The sequence below is a fragment of the Falco punctatus genome (genome assembly GCF_963210335.1).
Source record: "Falco punctatus genome assembly, chromosome: 6".
In the NCBI taxonomy this organism is placed as follows: Eukaryota; Metazoa; Chordata; class Aves; order Falconiformes; family Falconidae; genus Falco; species Falco punctatus.
The window spans coordinates 58,525,482-58,544,030 of NC_137585.1; the positions used below are offsets into that span (position 1 = coordinate 58,525,482).

The 18,549-nt window shown below is 40.6% G+C and overlaps 1 protein-coding gene across 5 annotated transcripts in view; it reads left to right on the forward strand.

Annotated features, from left to right (window-relative positions):
- The window catches only part of TRHDE (thyrotropin releasing hormone degrading enzyme), a 232,749-nt gene that overhangs the window by 136,875 nt on the left and 77,325 nt on the right, over positions 1-18,549 (forward strand). The gene's annotated exons all lie outside the window — the stretch shown is intronic.

Below are 18,549 nucleotides of genomic sequence, written 5' to 3' on the forward strand. Positions count from 1 at the left end.
ACACATCCGTTTCCTGTCCTTTTCTTTTGATTTTATCACATACCATGAAGTAATTTGGAATGTGGTTGGAAGGTCTGATAATTCCTTTTAAGTAACTCTTTGGAGTGGTCCACTCCATGCTCATACATTGAGCAGGCAGACGTAACCGTGTGTTAGATACATAGCTCACTTGACTTGGGAAGCAGTCAAGAGCTGAACTGGACCTCTGTACAAGGCAGGGGGTTCCAGCTGTTCCATTTTTAAAGCCAGCTGAACTGGCCCTATGGGAACTGTTACACTGGCTGAAACCAGGTCACTTATGCATGTCTGCCCCTACCCTTTTTCCACTTCTTGGATCGTTTTGTTCCTGCTCCCAGCTGACTCCACACACCGCACACTTCCTTCATCCCACAGACAATCTGACATTCCCAGCTGATGCAGGGGAATCCTCATCTTATTGTTTAAAGCAGTTTTGGCATCATATTTTAAAGCCAAGAATATAGAGCTGATAATAGAGAATTGCATGATAGCCTTAGAACCTTCTGTGTTTACCTATTCATGCTCAGTGGGAAAGAGGGCGTGCTGTCAACCTTGAGTACTCTGTGTTTGTCCAGTAGATTTAAATCATTAAAAGGTAAAAAATTATTACCAAATTTTCATTGACACACCTGGAGCTTATAGAATATTCCTGTTGAGGAAGGCCTAAATATAATTACGTTTATTGGGTGGGGCTCAGAAGTTTGTTAACTTTTTAGAACATGAATATTACGGAACTCCAACATGATACATCTGTATATAGTTGTTTTTGTGGCTGTATTTGAACAACCTAGAGGGGTATTAAGCATCTGTTTAAGTTCTGGGCTGAAAATAGTTCCTTTGTGAAAAAGAGATGAAACAAGTGAATGTGGACTGTCAGAAGCGTTCATGACTCACAGTTCAGTGCAGTGTGAGAGAGATTCTCCCTCACTCGCTTGAAAATTTCTTTTGTGCAATTGTATATATGTGTAATGTAATGTGAGTGGATTTCACTACTCAGAAAAAAAAAGAGTTTATTAGCTTTTTGATTGATTAATACAGAGATGTTAAACCTTTTAAGTATTGTAGAGACTTTCTTAAATAGATTTGCTATGTACTCAGTATTGATTGTAATAACTGCTGCTGTAGAGACTACTGGGTGTGTAAATGTATTGAAGGTGGAATATCAGGGGTGATGTGGTGGGTTGAACCGGAATGCCAGGTGCCCACCAAAGCCACTTTATCACTCTCTTTCTCAGCCGGCCAGGAGAGAGAAAATATAACAAAAGGCTCATGGGTTGAGATAAAGACAGAGATCACTCTGCAGTTACGGTCATGGGCAAAACAGAATCAACTTGGGGAAATTAGTTTAATTTTATTATGAATCAAAATCAGAGTAGGATAATGAGAAATAAAAAACAAATCTTAAAAAACCATCCTCCCCCACCCCTCCCTTCTCCCCGGCTTCAGTTTTACTCCCCATCTCTCTCCCCGCTCCCCGCAGCGGTGCAGAGGCCGGGCAGTGGGGGCTGCGGTGGGTCCATCCCACGCTGTCTCTGCTGCTCCTTCCTCCGCAGGGGGAGGCTCCTCACACTCTGCCCCTGCCCCAGCCTGGGCTCCCTCCCACGGGGCGCAGCCCTTCAGGCACAGGCTGCTCCAGCCTGGGTCCCCCGTGGGGTCACCAGCCCGGCCAGCAAACCTGCCCCAGCCCGGGCTCCTCTGCCCACGGGGCCACAGGTCCTGCCAGGAGCCGGCTCCAGCCTGGGCTTCCCACGGGTCACAGCCCCCTCTGGGCATCCACCTGCTCTGGTGTGGGGTCCTCCGTGGGCTGCAGGTGGGTATCTGCTGCACCGTGGAGCTCCATGGCTGAGGGGCACAGCCTGCCCCACCATGGTCGTCACCACAGGCTGCAGGTGAATCTGCTCCGGTGCCTGGAGCCCCTCCTGCCCCTTCTGCACTGACCTGGGTGTCTGCAGGGCTGTTGCTCTCACATGTTCTCACTCCTCTCTCTGGCTGCTGTTGTACAGCATTTTTTTCCCCTCTCTTAAATACATTATCCCAGAGGCACTACCGCCACCACTGATGGGCTTAGTCTTGGCCAGCAGCAGGTCCATCTTGGAGCTGGCTGGCATGGGCTCCATCAGACATGGGGGAAGCTTTATAGCAGCTTCTCACAGAAACCACCCCTATAGTCCCCTGCTACCAAAACCTGGCCACACAAACCCAATACAGGTGAGAATTAGTTTTATCTTTGTATGTGACATTAATTCAGAATTCAAACTGTATCTTGTGATATGCACAAGGGTAGTGTTCTACACGAGCAGTGTTTGGTCAGGAAGTTGGCAAATGTTTACTGATGTTCCATGAGCCCTGATAGCCCCAGTAGATGTTGTGGGATGCACAGAGGTGTATATATATACATATATAACATCAACCTGCAGGCTTTGCAGGGGTTATGTATCAGTGGTCTAATTCACAGTCCAATAAAGCTGGTGCTCATCTCCCCTGTGTGACCCATGAATTAGGTGTTGGACGCATGGCTCCCTGGGGAACCGTAATAGGCACTGTAAATAACGGGGAGCAAATGGTATTTATGCTACATTTGAGGCCATGCTCTTGCAGGGCAGGCAACGTTGGCTTCCTTAGGGTAGTTTGTCTATGGATTAATTGTGGTGATCATTTTAAACACCACAAAGAGTAGAGCTGCACAAAACACAGAAAAATGTACAGGTTCAGTCCTTTCCAGGAGTTTATCGTCTAAACAGACAACATGATATGCACTGGAAGGCTCCAGGGAAGGCTCTTAAAGCATCCATCTGCCATATAGTCTTTAGTTATCCAGAGGTGGGGCTGTAGTTCGTCATGGCACAGCAATAAACATCATTTCTATTACCTTCAGGGTGATGAGCAGTTTAAACTTGTGGTTCAGACCCTCTTTAGGCAAATTTAACTTTGCCTTACTGTAGAAAGAGTCACTTCAGAGTAGATCTTTCAGATGTATCTGCTGCATAAGAAGTATAAATAGAGAGACAACTGAGTATTTCAGAACAATTCTAGTTTTATAAAATGTCTGTGCTTTTCTTTATGCTATGTATTTATGCAGCAATTAACTGTTGAGAATGAAATATAGAGCAGCATATTTAATTTTTTTTCTGAAATCGTATAGAGGAATATAGAACCAGCTAGCAGATTTTTCTAAATGATAAATAATATACGTGAAAATTGTTGATACCTTTGGCAGTGGTTTACTCCTCATTCTGCCTAGTCTATTACCATAAGTGTCTTTAATTGTACTGCAGAAGAGAATGATTACATATAGTTGATTTTCCCATCTCATGTACAATTGGACTCCTTGTCTCTATAACTGCAGAAAAATGTGTTTCAAGGGCCATACATACATAAACTGTGATTTATTTGAGTGCATAGAATTGGCTGTATGGCACGCTAACATTTGGCCTGAAATTATAGAAGGCATACAGTTTCACTTCTTTGGAAACTGAACATAGATTTTACTTGACACTTATGCCTTTGCATGATCCATAGTCCTCATTTTATGAGAGAATAAAACTAACAATGACAGACACCGTTTCAAAGGAATGCCATTCCTCAGAAGCGCCAAAATGACTGGCTTTGATTTGAATGTTGAAGCCTGTGGTTGGTACAATGTTTCAGTAACAATTTCAGCTTATCCAAGCAAAAGTTTAAAAATCCTGTAATAACTGTATAATTCATATTCTTCCCCTGAATAACAGTCCTTTAGTTATGTGTAGGTTCAGTGCAGTATACCCCTGTGAGCATGGATTATGCCCTTACATTATGAGGGTACAGGGGAGGAGGTGATACTCCATCTGACAGGGTTCAGTGGGTTTCCCTGCTGACAGAGAAAACGATGATTTTAAGGCAGTGTCTCATCCATCATGACAAAAATAGTTCACAGATATGACAAGAGATCTTACGAAAAATAATCTGTGGTCTAGACAACAAACTAACCAGTTTTAATGAAATCCATAAACCTTTTATATACTGTATTGAAGAGCGGACCAAAGCTTTCTAGTTATGGGTGTAAGTTTTACCTTTTAAAAATATACAGAGCTTGTCTCTTCAGAAGTGGAGAAAAAACCTTTCCAGTGTTATCAAAATAATTAAGTAGATGTTACTGAGGCAGTATTCACTTGTATAGTGCTTTTATCATGCACGCAGATTCCATAGCTAATCTTTGCTTGTTCATGGTAATATCTGAAATTATGAGGTGTCTTGTGAGGTGCTGAACACAGCTGGCTGTGAGGAAAGAGAAAAAAGGAAGAGGTAAATACTGGGATACAGACAGGGTACTCAGGCATACTGTAGCGTGGTAATCCTCTGTGCCTTTCTCAGTGTGCCTGGACTAGGGATAATTCAGTTAAACAGTGCAAGCCAGGGACTTGCCCAGCAAAACTAGAGCTGTACAGACTCATAGGTCCAACACCATGTAGTAATTACAACTGAAAGGCTTTACAACAGGCAGCAGAGCTGCTCAGCAGTCACTCCACTCCAAGATGAATGATGCACTGAAAAATTTATTTCCCTTCAAGTCTCTTCTGAATTTCCTACACAAAGCTCATTTATTCAGGCTTTGTGGAAAAAGGACTGTGCTTGTCCCTTTACTGGTAATTATTTGAGTAGTAAAAACATAGCTGTGTTTGGATATTGCCATGTGTATTCTTGCTTGTATGGCATTATCACTTGAGCAGCGATGAGGAACTTACTGTGTCCACTTATCAGCTGAGGGGCTAGGTAAACACAAAACAAAATGTTAGGAGCACAAGGGGAATGCTGGTAAGTATCTTTGAGATCTTCCTAGAGCAATTGTGGAGTAGTGTAGCATATGTAGTATTAATTATGTAATAAAAAGGACCATAATATGGACAAATATTGTTCCATAAGCTGAGGAAAAAGGGATAACAAAATATAAATAGAAAAAGGAGTGCTCATTTACATCCCTGTCTCTGGGAAATACCATCTAATATTCCATTTTCTCATGTCCTTTGTGTGTTTTCTTGTTACACCTTTTCATCTTTACTATACCTGAAGGATTACACTTATATCAGTGTTTCTACTAGAAACAACTTCTGTGTTGCTACCTAGGGAGTAGATGGGGTACCTTGGTTCATCTTGGCAGACCCGAGTGCCTCTATATCAGCTTATAATGATGAAGAGAATGGGCGCCAGGTGAGGAAGGTACTGGTGTATGAGGCACAGAGGAAATGGAATTATCAGGAGTGAGATTAAAAAAATCAAGAATCCTTAGTGGCGCACAGAACTGTGCGTGAACACAACCAGATATTGATTTAACCAGGTTTTTTTGCTGGTCAAGCAGGGACTTGAAAATACTTGTTCTTGCAGAAGAGTGTGAAAGTGTAAGGAGGTCCTTCTCTTTACACGTACACTGGTGTTTAGTAGACGACAGCTCTGTAACACCAATAGATTTTGTGTGTGTAGAGACAGTCCTTAACCCCAGCAGCTGCAGAGAGGACCGTGCTGAGCAGAGTGTTGCTTCTCCAAAGGAGCAGGCAGAAGAACTGCTTTTGTGAGTGACCTGGAGGAAGCCTGCTGGCCTCGAGCACTGGCGGGAGGAGTGTCTTTGCTGTTGGATGCCAGTTTTTGCCAGACTAATACTTGTGCTGCATGCTGCCTGCTGAAATAGGATCTTTTTTTGTTGTAGAAGCCACTAGAAAGTCCCTAGTCTTTTGTCTTGCCTTTTTATTTTTACAGGCTCTTCTGATTGTTGCATTATTAAATCAGAATAGGAAATGCTCTTAAAATTTGTTCCTGCACACATTTGTGCTGGTATCTCTTCAGCAAGATTTTGCTGCTAGCAAAGATCTCAGAAATGCCGATTGTAATTTAACACTTTATTTCCAAAACCATTTCACAGCTTCTATTTGCGAGAAATGCTTCTCACTAGGCAAACTTCCAGGATGCTCTGGTATGCAGGATATGGGCAACTTTCAGTGTCAGAATTTGCAGAATGTTAAAGAAGAAAAAATCGGTGTATTGTGTCATTGCTTCATGTGTGGTGACAGCGCTCGTATCCTGACAGAAGTTAGGCTGATGGGGAAAAGCTGCTGCTGTATTTTATTATCACTGCAGACTGTGTCACTTTCCTCATCTTATTTGCTAATGCTAACTCTCAGAATTTGCTAGATACCCAAACTAGTTAATTAACTCACATTAATTAAATCAATTTCATGGCAGGGGAAGGAGCATGTACTTGAGGGCAGCACTATGTTTTAATTCAGAGTGAGACGGGGAGACACAGAAGAGAATCAGGGCAGCAGTGCTGGTGGGGAGCTGCCTGACATACAGGGGGAGGGAAAGGGAGTGACGTGTGGCAGGATGCAGACACGAGCTGGGGTTTGGGAGCATTAAAGCTGTGTAACTGGAACAGGCAAATACAGAGAACCAAGGAAATGGAGAAGGTGGATAAGGTGGGGGCTTTGGTGAGTTTAGCAGGTTGGGAAAAGGCCAAACAGAATTTGGCAGAGGCAAGAGTAAAGGGAGGGATGGAGGTGGCTTTGTTGGCTTTGTAGAAAGCAGAGATATGGATTCACCATTGTAGATCAGAGAATGAAACTGCTAATGTGCTTCCTTTTTTACCTCTTCTTCCTTTTGCTTTCTTAAGTTGCTGATAATGAATTTTTTCCTCTTGTTTCTGTATGTGAGCCTTCATGCTCAATAGTAGAATCTCAGATTTTATGGCAGAGATACTTTGGTGGGGGACTTCTAGGGAAGGTTACGGAGGAAAGAGAAGCTATCATAGGAATTGTATTTTGATCTTGCTTAAATTCACCATATTCTGAGGAAAAATCAGAACTGTTTAGTTGGAATATGCTGAAAAAAGCTTGGCACTAAGTCTGTGAGAACACATTAGGAGGATTGTAGGCATAGCTAAATGCTACTCTTGTTCCTGCTAGGGGAGGGTCTTTCCTCAGCCCATAGTGCATCCTTCCACTCTGTTCAGAGAAACCTCAGATCTGCACTCTGTAGTGAAGGGACTATGCTGATGGCTAAAGGACAACGTAGAGACAGGGTTTGCATGATCAGCACCACGTGCAATTCTGCAAGAACATTTTGCACTGGTGCAAGATGGAGTAGAAGGTGCTGTATTTAAGAGACTGTATTCAAGGACAAAGAGGCAACTTTTAGAATAGACAACACTGCTTAAACCCAGCTTCTTTCGATCCATCTCTGACTCAGTACCCACAATTGCTTGTCACTTTTGAAAATGAAGCCTTTTGTGTTTTAGTGTAAAAAGGTAATGCTAGGCAGGGAGGAGAAAGCATGTGCTGACAAAAAACTTGTAGTATTTGTTCTTTACCCACAATATTTTTCTAAATTTAGTCAGATACTTTGCGAGCACTGAAACTGAAATGAGTCAGTTTTAGAGAGCCCCATAATATTTATAACCATCTGATTTATATTTTATTTTGGTATGAAAAGTTAAGGTAAAATGTATAGAAGGTTTAGTAATCAGATAGTTATAAATAGATAATATTATATTATTCAGACGATGCAATTTTTTTTTTCTTTTCAAATGGGGTAATTTAATTAACTCGTCTACACTATCTTGTGTCCACCCTTAAAAAAGCAATCAGACCAAAGGAGAATGGGGTTTATATAGGATGAGCAAAGGCATACAGCTGTTTTCTAACAGAATATACATGCTGTCATCTTAAGGCAGTTCCACAGGGCAGAGCCGCACATGGGTTCTTTCATGCTACTGCAGCTGTTACAGCACTGAAGCCTTTTCTTATGTCTGGGACTTTGTTGTTTTGTTGCATCGATAAGGGCATTGTATTTGGCATAAGACTCCAAAGAATGTACATTGTTTCCCTTATTTCAACTCTAGGACTTACTCATTATTGAAAATTATTCCAAAGATTCTTGTAAAATCCAGAAAGAGTTAGGACTATGGTAAAGGAAAAGCACAAAATCTCCGTCTTTAATACATTGCTGTTAAACTTGTTAATCACTGTTCTGACTACATATGAATTATAGTGTCAATGACTGTATACATGCCTCTAAAATATATTCCAGCAATACCGTATTGGCATTGAACATATTTTCCCCTCCATATCCCTGTATTTTGATCCTTATATGGAAAAACCCTAAATGGTCCACTATCTAGCGTAGAAATAGTTCCACTTAGAAGCAATTATCAATCCTTAGTTTAGAATATGCCAATATAATTGTCTTTTTTGACATGTTTCTAAATGAAAGCATACATAATAGACTATATAAAATTAGCAGCTGTATTGAGGCAGAACTGCAAATAAAGAGGCTTACCATCAGAAGCAAGTCATCTCAGAAGTGCTAGCATCTTTCAAGACTAGAATATAAGCTTCCTAGTCACCCTCTCATGCAATTCTAAATATTTCTCCAAACTATAAAGATTATCCATAGGTTCCTCCATGTATGCAGCTAAGTATTTGTATTCAAAGTTATAATAGACCCACAATTCCAAATACTTTCCAAATCCCCAAGTTTTGTTTCCCTCTGAAATATGTATTAAGTGGATCCAACTACACATCTGACCAGAGCCTTTGAAAACCTCCAAGTAGATAAATCTTAGTAGCTGAAAGGCAAGACTGCTCTAGAAGTTGATTTCTGTTCATCTGCGAGGCATCTATTAAGTTCTTTTCTATTAAAAACTTGCAATGTTCTTCAAAAACTGGCATCACAGGGGTGGAGCCCTTTCAGATCCACCAGGCAGTCAAAACCGTTCTCTGCCTGGCAGCATCTCTCAAAAGCTGACTCCGTTGGGTTGTTTTGGTTGGTGGGTTGCTCTGATTAAAAAGTTGAATTCCACCATAAGTGAGGCATTAGCGATAGAGAAGAAACTGATTAAAAAAGCTCATTTAGCTTTTGACACTGTTGGGTATAGATGCTAACATGAAGACTTGATTTATGAGTAACGTCTGTCTCAATTGCAGTTTTGTTACCTGCTTTGACAATACTGCACATGTATTATGTGGCACCCTAACTGCATTATGGCTGGACTCATGGGTGAAAAAAAATACAGCCTGTATTACAGTCAGATAGAATACCCTAAAGACTATGCTGGAACACTGTCTTTAATTCACAGAGTTCACCAAACTCCAGATTCTTACCTTGCTTTTGTAAAGGGACTGGAAATGCATCTGTCCAGCATGGTCTGGAATGGTTTTGGAGTAAATACTTCCACAATCTTTTTCTTTCGATCTTTTTCTAGTTGGTCCTGTAATCACTATTACTAACTTCTCAGTCCTGCCTTAGCTTACCTTTTTCCTGTTGGCCAGTCTCTTGTTCACCAGATAGTCTTGGGTGAGGGCAGAACCCGTGGAACCCCAGGATCCCAACCTTAGCACCATTTTCTTTCCTCATTTTGCTCAAGTGCCCCAAACTCTTGATGTACATCCTACAATTAATGTGGTATGGCACACTTACCATGTCCTCCTCTCCATATTGCTGCAGTCAGCAATTGTCTGTCTGCAGGACTTGTGAAAGTCCTGTCCAATTCAAACACCAACAGGCCTTCTCAGGTTAATAAAACCTAAGTGCTATCCTTTCTGAATTCACGCTGGCTAATTGCAACTTCTTATTTGATTAAAAAGTCTACTATTGTCTGCTTTTTCATTCCACTTGTAGGAGAATCCAAAATATTCAGTTACTTTTACTAACGTAATCAGTTACCTTTGCCAGTATTTTTCACCTATTTCTTAATGGTTTTTGCACTAAACTTCTTGTTCTTATTCTAAACATAGGAATTAAAATCATACTGGGCATATGCAGATGACCAGCGAATACTTCCAGGCTGTGCTCGGTTGATCTCAGTTACTTCAAATTGTTCTCCTTTATCCATTTTACATCTTGTATTTGTCTGTGCTACAAAGTTAGTCAGATCTTCCCTTCCTATCTGCCATCTTCTGTGCTGACAAGGTACAAGGAATCCCTTGACACCCTGGCTCAGTGTGGGAGGTGTAATACTTGTGAGAGTGGGAATAGTGTCGTCTTCTGTTGTATTATGCCTCTGGGCACAGCCTATAATCATGTTACTGACACATATTAAATCTAATGAAATCTCTGTGTTCTTCAGTCTTGTGAGAATGATATTCACAACATGAATATATTGTCAGGTCCTTACCCATTAAACAGAACTAACACTCTATAGAATCACACTTAAAAGTATGTGATTTCCTGTGATATTCACATGAGCTTCTCCTGGATCCTGAAATACTCTTTACCGAATGAGATGCTATACTGTATAATAACCTGGGAGAATCTGCATGTAGCTTTTAAATTATCTTTCCCAACACAATCTCTCTGGAAACTGTGGCTTACGAAATTTTACCTGGTACTGCTGAGTTCTGCTTCACATATAATTCTCCTTCTGTAGTAAGAAGCTCTAAAGCTGTTGGGCTGCTCAACAACTTTCATTTGTTTCCCACTGACCACTTATGTCTACTTGTGCTCTCAGCCTAGGAATAAATACTTCCAGGTATCATAGCAACAAGGCTGGTAATTTCATAGATCAGTTGACTACACTTTCAGGTTTTCTGTTAACAATTTATCTTTGAACCTTCCACTATCTTAATATTCCAAATTCACTGAAAACAGAGGCCTTCTTTTGCCTTGTGTTGTGGTTTAACTCCAGCTGGCAGCTAAGCACGGCACAGCTGCTTGCTCACTCCCCCCCGGTGGGATGGGGGAAAGAACCAGAAGAGTGAAAGTGAGAAAACTCACAGGTTGAGATAAAAACAGTTTAATAGGTAACGCAAAAGCCACATGCACAAGCAAAGCAAAACAAAACAAAGCATTCGTTCACTGCTTCCCATGGGCAGGCAGATGTTCAGCCATCCCCAGGAGAGCAGGGCTCCATCACGCGTAACGGTTACTTGGGAAGACAAACGTGATCGCTCCAAATGTCTCCCTCTTCCTTCTTCTTCCACCGGCTTTGTAGGATGAGCATCATATGGTATAGAATACCTCTTTGGGCAGTTGGGGTCAGCTGTCCCAGCTGTGTCCCATCCCAACTGCTTGTGCCCCCCCAGCCTGCTCGCTGCTGGGGTGGGGTGAGAGGCAGAAAAGGCCTGGGCTCTGTGTAAGTGCTGCTCAGCAGTAACTAAAACATCACTGTGTTATCAGCACTGTTTCCAGCACAAATCCAAAATATAGTCCCATACTAGCTAATATAAAGAAAAATAACTCTCTCCCAGCCAAAATGAGCATACCTTGCTAACACAAACTGCAGTTGTCTTGAAAAAGAAATTGGAGATCCCTGTTCTCTTCCTCCTATACTGATTTAATGTCCAAACGTCACACTATCCTTTTACTAGTTCATGTTATCAACTCTCTGTGCCCTTTATTTTATAATAGGCTTTAAGGTTATTAGCCAGAAACTTTTGCAGCCATGCAGCTAAATGCTTCTTTTACTGGCCACTATTTGTATATGTATATGCAAAGCGTGCAACTGAAGTAAAAGTACAGATCTCTAATTCATTCTATAAGACTTGCTTTCCGAAAGGTCCCATTTTCTCATTACTTTGCTTTCACATTCTTTTGTGTCTGAAACCCCAACAACATGAATTTGTACGGAGGGCTCATAGCAAGGTATTCCCTTGGTAGGAAATGCCCCTGTCAGCATCTTCACCTCATCAAGAAATTGCCACTGTTCACAAAGGCTGCACTGGGAAGGTGTCTCCTCCTCAGACTCAGGGCTGCTCACCCAAGCATATGTCTCTGTGTATATGAAATTTAAGCATTCTCCATCTGGTGAACTGAGAATGGGAAACTAATGCCAAGGAGTCCTTGCTCCCTGTTGCTCAGCTTCAGCCACTTTGGATGTACCAGGCTTTTATCTTTAACTGAAGAGACAGAGTTGGCATTTTGGTTATCAAGTTCTGGTGGTTAAAACAAGGAGGCAGGTGTCTTAACCAGTCAGTTTTTCTCTTGGATAGTCTTTTTATCCTTTTTACTCTTAAATTATTTTTATGCCTCACTTTATCTCTGTGTTAAATAGCTTTAATCATATCCTTCAGTGATATGAAGTCTTAGATTATTATGTTCTCCAAATACTTTACAAAGATTAGTCAGTGTTACAGATGAGCAAGAAATGGATTCCCATCCCACAGAAATTTCCAACATATCAAAACATTTCACTGTACTGAATCAGGACAGAAATCAAAGCAAAAATTGGGGAAGAATTGGTTTAGAACATTCATTTCAATTCTGTAATTTCAGTACCTTATATTTCAGTTTTACTCATTTTAATCTCTGCCTTCAATTAACTTGTATTTCCAGCTGAAATTCATTTTTAACCAGCAAAGTGAAAGTTTTTATTTAAAACAGTAGTTATAAAATATTTTCAGCAGTTAAGTGCTTTATTTGAAAATCCGTGCTGAAACCTTCTTTTTCTTGTAAGTAGCTTTGTTTTGAAAAGTTGCATTTTTCAGTTAGAAATGCAGAAATGAAAAAGCTTCCTTGGGAAACTTGTGTTTAATTCTGGAAGTTATCATTGTCAACATCGAGTGGATGGAGAGGCCCATTCAGTTACTTGCAGAGGTGACTGGTGCCATTGGAGGTGCCCTCAGGTATCTTACTTGACCTTGTGCTGCCACTACATGGGCAGGAGCATTGGTAGGTGCCCTACCAGATCTTCCAGCCCATGGCAGATGTTTCAAGTACCCCATGGCAGCTTATTTGACACTATTTTGCATAACCAAACTTGCAACACAGAAGAATGATGGTTGAGATTTCACTAGTGCCAACTGATGGGTACATTATTTCTGTTTTTCCAGCCTGGGATAATTTAGACAATTTAATTTCTCATCCTAGTAAGCTGTTTGAAGGTACGCACAGCTTTTGGTGTTCAGCTTTTCTGAAAGTAGTTCTGTAGATGCTTTGCAGTGGGAGAGATTAGGAAAAAAAGCAGGTGGCAACTCATTTGCCACATTTGACTTGACTGACTTCATGTGATGACACTGTGTGATGCCACTGAATGTGCAGCCTGTGTATCCTCCTCTGATCTCATGTTCTACCTACAATGAAACTGTTTTCCTGTTGCTGTTGGTGCATTTGAGCAGAGGCCTGTATCTCCTAAGGTCTCTTCCCACCTAAATCATTCTATGATTGAAGTTAATGATTGCTACTACACTTTAAAATAATTATGCTCATTATATCCTGCTAAGAGGCAGATCACTTAATTTGCTTTTTGTACATAGCATTTTAATTTTGCCCCTTATTCTTCTGTTGTTAGAAGTACTAAAAAATAGTATTTTTTTTCTCAAGTCTGTACATTGTTCTATTCTTTTACCTTGTCTTGGTTCTCCCCCTTTGATTTTCTAGATAAGAATATAATCAAAGTCTATTAATAGATGTCTTCTATATCTAGATGTATCTAGCCTTTTGTAATTTTAACTATTCTTTATGTATTTTTTGATGTTCAGCTTCCTCATTAAAGATTCCTAAAGAAAATAATGTGTACTTGGATGAGAGGGAAGATCTCAGTTAAGGAATACAAGCAAAAAGTGAGAAATTAAATGGTTGAATTTCTCAGTGGAGAGCGGTAACCTGTGAAATTCTTGAGAAACCTGTGATGAAGTTTTTCCTATTCAGTCATGTGATAAAAGGCATGGAAGAGTGAGATGACAGTTTTCTGATAATAGGAGGACTGTGAAGGTAGTAAATCCAAATGTTAATTGCCAACATTATAGAAGTATTCCTCAGTGCTGGTTGACATGGTCATAAAATGGCCAATGAAGCTTAATGCTGATAATGAGTTGATGCATATGGGGAAAACAGTCCTAACTTAGATGCTCAGTGGTGGGTTCAGAAGAAACTGTTCTCTCTTGGGAAAGACATTTTGGAGTTGTGGTAGGTAATTTTCTGTAAACACCAGCTCAGTGTGCAGACACAGTCAAGCAAATAAATATAACAGTAGGGATTAGTAGGAATGGAGAATTAAAAAAAGTATAAAAAGTGTAGAAGAGACAAGAATTATGCCACTCTTAATCCATGGCAGGCATGCCTTCAAAGCAGTGAGGGCAGGCCTGGCTTTCTAACCCGGAAAAGAGTATAATAGATAGAAAATATACAGAGGTGGAAAATAAGAAGGATTAAGTATAATTTCTGTATAAAGAACAGCAGGATGGATTAGGAGACTTTAACTCAGAGGTCTGTAAAAGCAGAAGGATGTAGAGAGGGATGTGGTTGTTCACTTCTCTCATTCAAAAAAAAGGTAAGCTAAGTCCTGCTGTGGTATTTTAGGTACAGATGTTCTGTCACTTTGTATGAAGCAATCATATTACTTGTATACTCTTCACAATGGAGCCAGGGGTAATAAGCTTCTGAATATTGAGCAGATACCTTCATTGTTCTGTGAGTAATGACTAGGAATAGCTGAACTTTGTTTAGTTTTGAATCCAGGGGAGAAAGGAGAAATGCCACTGGAAGAACATGGTATTCACTGCTGGCAGTGGGTAGAAGCTTGGCACGTTATGGTTACTGGGAAGATGAATCTTGGAAATGGTTTACATCTCAGCAAAAAAGTTCATTGATGTGAAAAAGTAGAAGTGTGCAAAATCTGACACTCCAAGAACCTTCCCTTTTCTTTTTTAATGATCTGAGATCTTTGTTTTGTCAGTAGAGGAAATAAACGACTGCCCTTTTTTGGCTTTGCATAGCTCTTTATGAAGCAGCCAGCTAATTGTTCCACTGACAGTCCAGTGTTACTAGAACATTACTGTTCATCAGAGACAGAACTGTGAGGCATCATGTTTGCTTAACACCATATGGTCTCAGAATTTGCCCACAAAGGGATCTCAATTCCTATTAATTGGAAGTCAAGGAATATGCAAGTACTCATCACAAATGTGATCATTTTCTGAATGAGGTAAAGTACAGTAATACTGGCTACGTAGTCATTATGTAATGGTCAAGAAAAAAAATCTATATAATCCAAGCAGCATAATTAGCTAGCTTCTAGTATTGCATGTACCTTGGCAGATGCAAGATTGTATTACTTTATCAAACAAGACACTCTGATAATTCTTTAAGCTTAATGGAGATGCTAACATGCTTTGCTTTTATGTATGCATTGAGGTGGTGCTACAAAAAAAAAAAAAAAAGAAAAAAAAAAGCACCAATGCATTCACTTTAATTGTGCATGTTATCCTGTCAAATGTAACTATTTCACATTAACAGTTTCTCACATGTAAATCAACAGTAGAAGGCTTATTTATGCTACCTTTTAACAAGATCCCTCTTTCCTACATCTCTTTAAGACAGTTATGACTGAACAGTGTTATGCTCGTCACAGTTCGTATTTACCATGTCTGTTCCAGTTTTAGATTTCTCCCCTCCTTGTCCTCAGAGTTGGTTTTTTAAATTCCTGAAATAGCCCTTACTTTCCCCCTGATTAAGTGGTCTGCCTTTAGCTCACTCTTAAGGTGACAAAGTTTGTACCCAGAGGGTATTATGTGCAGATCCCTCTGAAGCTCAGCAGCACCTCGGGCAGATTGGACACTTGGTTCGTTAGCTCCATTTCACCCAGGGACTGAGTGTGCTACCTGAACCGGCATCTGATTCCTGCAGACATATTCTTGAGGGCAGGAGGTCCAAACAGATTGTTTCAAGTCCTGCTGCCCTTGCCACTGGGCTCTCAAGGCTAGATACTTGTTTTCACTGGCACTGGTTCGTCACAGCAGGCAGTGGATAGCCAGGTGGAACAGGATGCTTTTTTCCCTGGTCAAATACATAGGTAGACCAAACTGGTGGTGCTCCCAATGTATAAAGAATAAATAAAAGATATATAATACATTCAGACAAAGCAGGAGGAAAACAGGTGAGTGGGCCCCTTTTTTCCTTTTATCTCTGTAAAGTAGAAAAGTGTGATAGAAAAGTGCAAAAAAAAAAATTGCTTCTTCCTAGTCACACCTGGACAACAGAGTCTATACAGGTCACTCAAACATGGTGAGTACGAGAAATCTTAATGAAAATTCCTGAAAGGAGAGCCAAATACATCTCCTTCACATACGTATGAAAAAGTTAGCCACAGCTGCTTCTGCAACAGCGTCGGAAGTTTCATTGAGAATGAGGAGGACTGGAAGGAGAAAGCAGATAAAAGAGAACAGCAGCAATAAAGTAGGAAAAATGAGTTTCTGGAGATGTCTATTGAAAGGAGATCTGTGATTCACCTGGTAAACCAATAACCAAGAGGATGAGATTTGCAGGTTCTGGAGGGTTCCAATAACATCAGGAGGTCTCTCATCTTGGGGAGAAAAAAGTTCAATCTACCAGTACTAATCTTCCCAACTAAATCCACATCTGCTTTCTGAGGATGTGTAGCTTGTCTGACTCCTGTTCCACATCTAGATCACCTTTCAGCAGAAGATCTGTCCTTATTTCAATAGGATTTACGTTGACTGGAGGTAACATAAAATAGTATAAGGTAATACAAAATTCTTGTCTGTATAGATATTGCAAGGTACAGACTATCTTTCTATGAAGTTCCTTCTCAAAATCACAGGTGTCCATGTATATGTTCATACATTAATGTTTGTGTATGTGTATATATCTGTTTAAAGCAGCTACACGGGCAGTTCTTAGTATCTTTTATTGTGCAGTTTAACTTTTTCGGTAGGAGTTGATCTCAAGAGTCATAAAAATACCATTCAAATGTAGTTTTTCATTTTTATTTTTCATATACCAGAGTTCCTGTTCTTTCAGATGATGTACAAGCTTTATGCTTAATTTTGCCTCATTTTTCTCAATCACAGTTTGACAGCATCTTTTTCATTCTGGAAAAGTATTTAGAACTGGCTGTGTTTTTAAAGAGGATATATTTCCTAAAGTTTTTTTGGACAGACTCTAAAACCTTGGTGGGTGTCTAGTAAGGCATAAGGTATTTAAGAGAGTAGTGAATGTTCTCCAGTGCATCACTTCGCAGAATCTCCTGACTACCCTCACCTGTCAAACCCAGAAGTTACTGCCGCTGTAGCAGAAGCAGCAGGATACAATACATGTTTTCACCGAATTTCTCCAGTTCAGTCCAGATTATTAATTAAGCCAACAATGAAGGTAACTGTGTGAAGACCCCAGACTGAGAACTGGAGAAGCTAATGCACTAGCTGACATCTTTTTCTGCTGGCTGTGCTATGGAGCATGGTAACGTCCAGTACAAGGAGTGGGCAGACTGATAAAGGCAGTAACATCTTCAAATGTCACAGCTTAATGATCTAAAAAGTGTCTGCCAGAGTATGTGCTTATGTGGACCATGTCTTCAGTGCATGAGTAGATCTAATAATTTTCCTAGTGTGTTATGATACCAACATTCAGAGAACCCAAAATCACATGGGACCATTTTTCTTCTCCCATATTGCAATAAACGCCATGCTTTCTTTCTAGTGTCACTCATAGCTCTTTCAGCTGTACAGTTTCCCAAGTATCTCCCCCTCTTCGCTGAATCCCTGCTGTACGGACAAGTGTTTCCCAGCACATGTCGTTCTGTTCTGAGCGCTGCAGAGCCCCATGCATGCAGGCTCTTTGTGAATTGGTGGGGAGCTGGGAGCCATGCGTGGCAGCAGGGCCAGCAGGGCAGGGGTCTCTCCCTCCCCCAGCCCCCGGGTGAGGCCAGCAAGGCAGGCCTTGCAAGCCAGCATGTGTTGGCTGCAGTTGTGGCACATTTGGGTGGTGTTTGTAGTTCAGTGGAGCAGGCTTCTGGGAAAGGAGCAAACAAATTTTTTTTTAGTACCATAGCCTAGTTTTGCAATGCTGTGTACTGACAGGAGAGGAGCTGATGTACACATTGAGAACTTGACCACACTGATCATTGCACCATTTTAATGCAATCAGTCTAAAATTATATACTACTTTGACACCAAAGTGGTAGCGTGTGGTGACATCTGAATTGGGGTCATTCTTTTGCCATCCTTAGACACACACATACTCCCTAGGTAGAGGTACCACCTATACCATTACTGAGTGCTTCCCCTTGAAGTGGTGTACAGAATGACTTGGCAGGCCTGTGAGGGAAACGTCTGTTCTTTCACTCGCTGGTGAAATGATAGTTTTGAGAGTTCAGGAAGAGACGTGATAATGAAAACACACAGGAATTCATCCTTTCCATCTCTCCCCGAAAAGATTGACCTCATACAGTCAATTTCAGTTTACTGAGATAAAGATATAAAAGTCTTAGGTATATTATAAGATTTATTCCATATAAGAAATGCTTTGTGATACCTTGTAAGGAAGTTGGGGTCTGATTATGCCAGCATGTCTCCAAATCCACATATAGCATGTTGTGTCCGGTTTGCATACATGTAAGTGATAATAAATGGTGCAAAGAAGTGGATATCCATCCCATTCATTTTGTTTTTATAAACCAGCAGCTATGAAAGCCCATCATAGCATTTTGAGGAGTTGCTAGAAGAGTATGTTGTTTTTAAACTTTGGAATACCTATAAATCAAAGCATGTTTTACCTGAACGTTCTCTTTTTCTAAGTAAATGTAAAAAAGTATTTTTCTTTCTGTGGGAAATC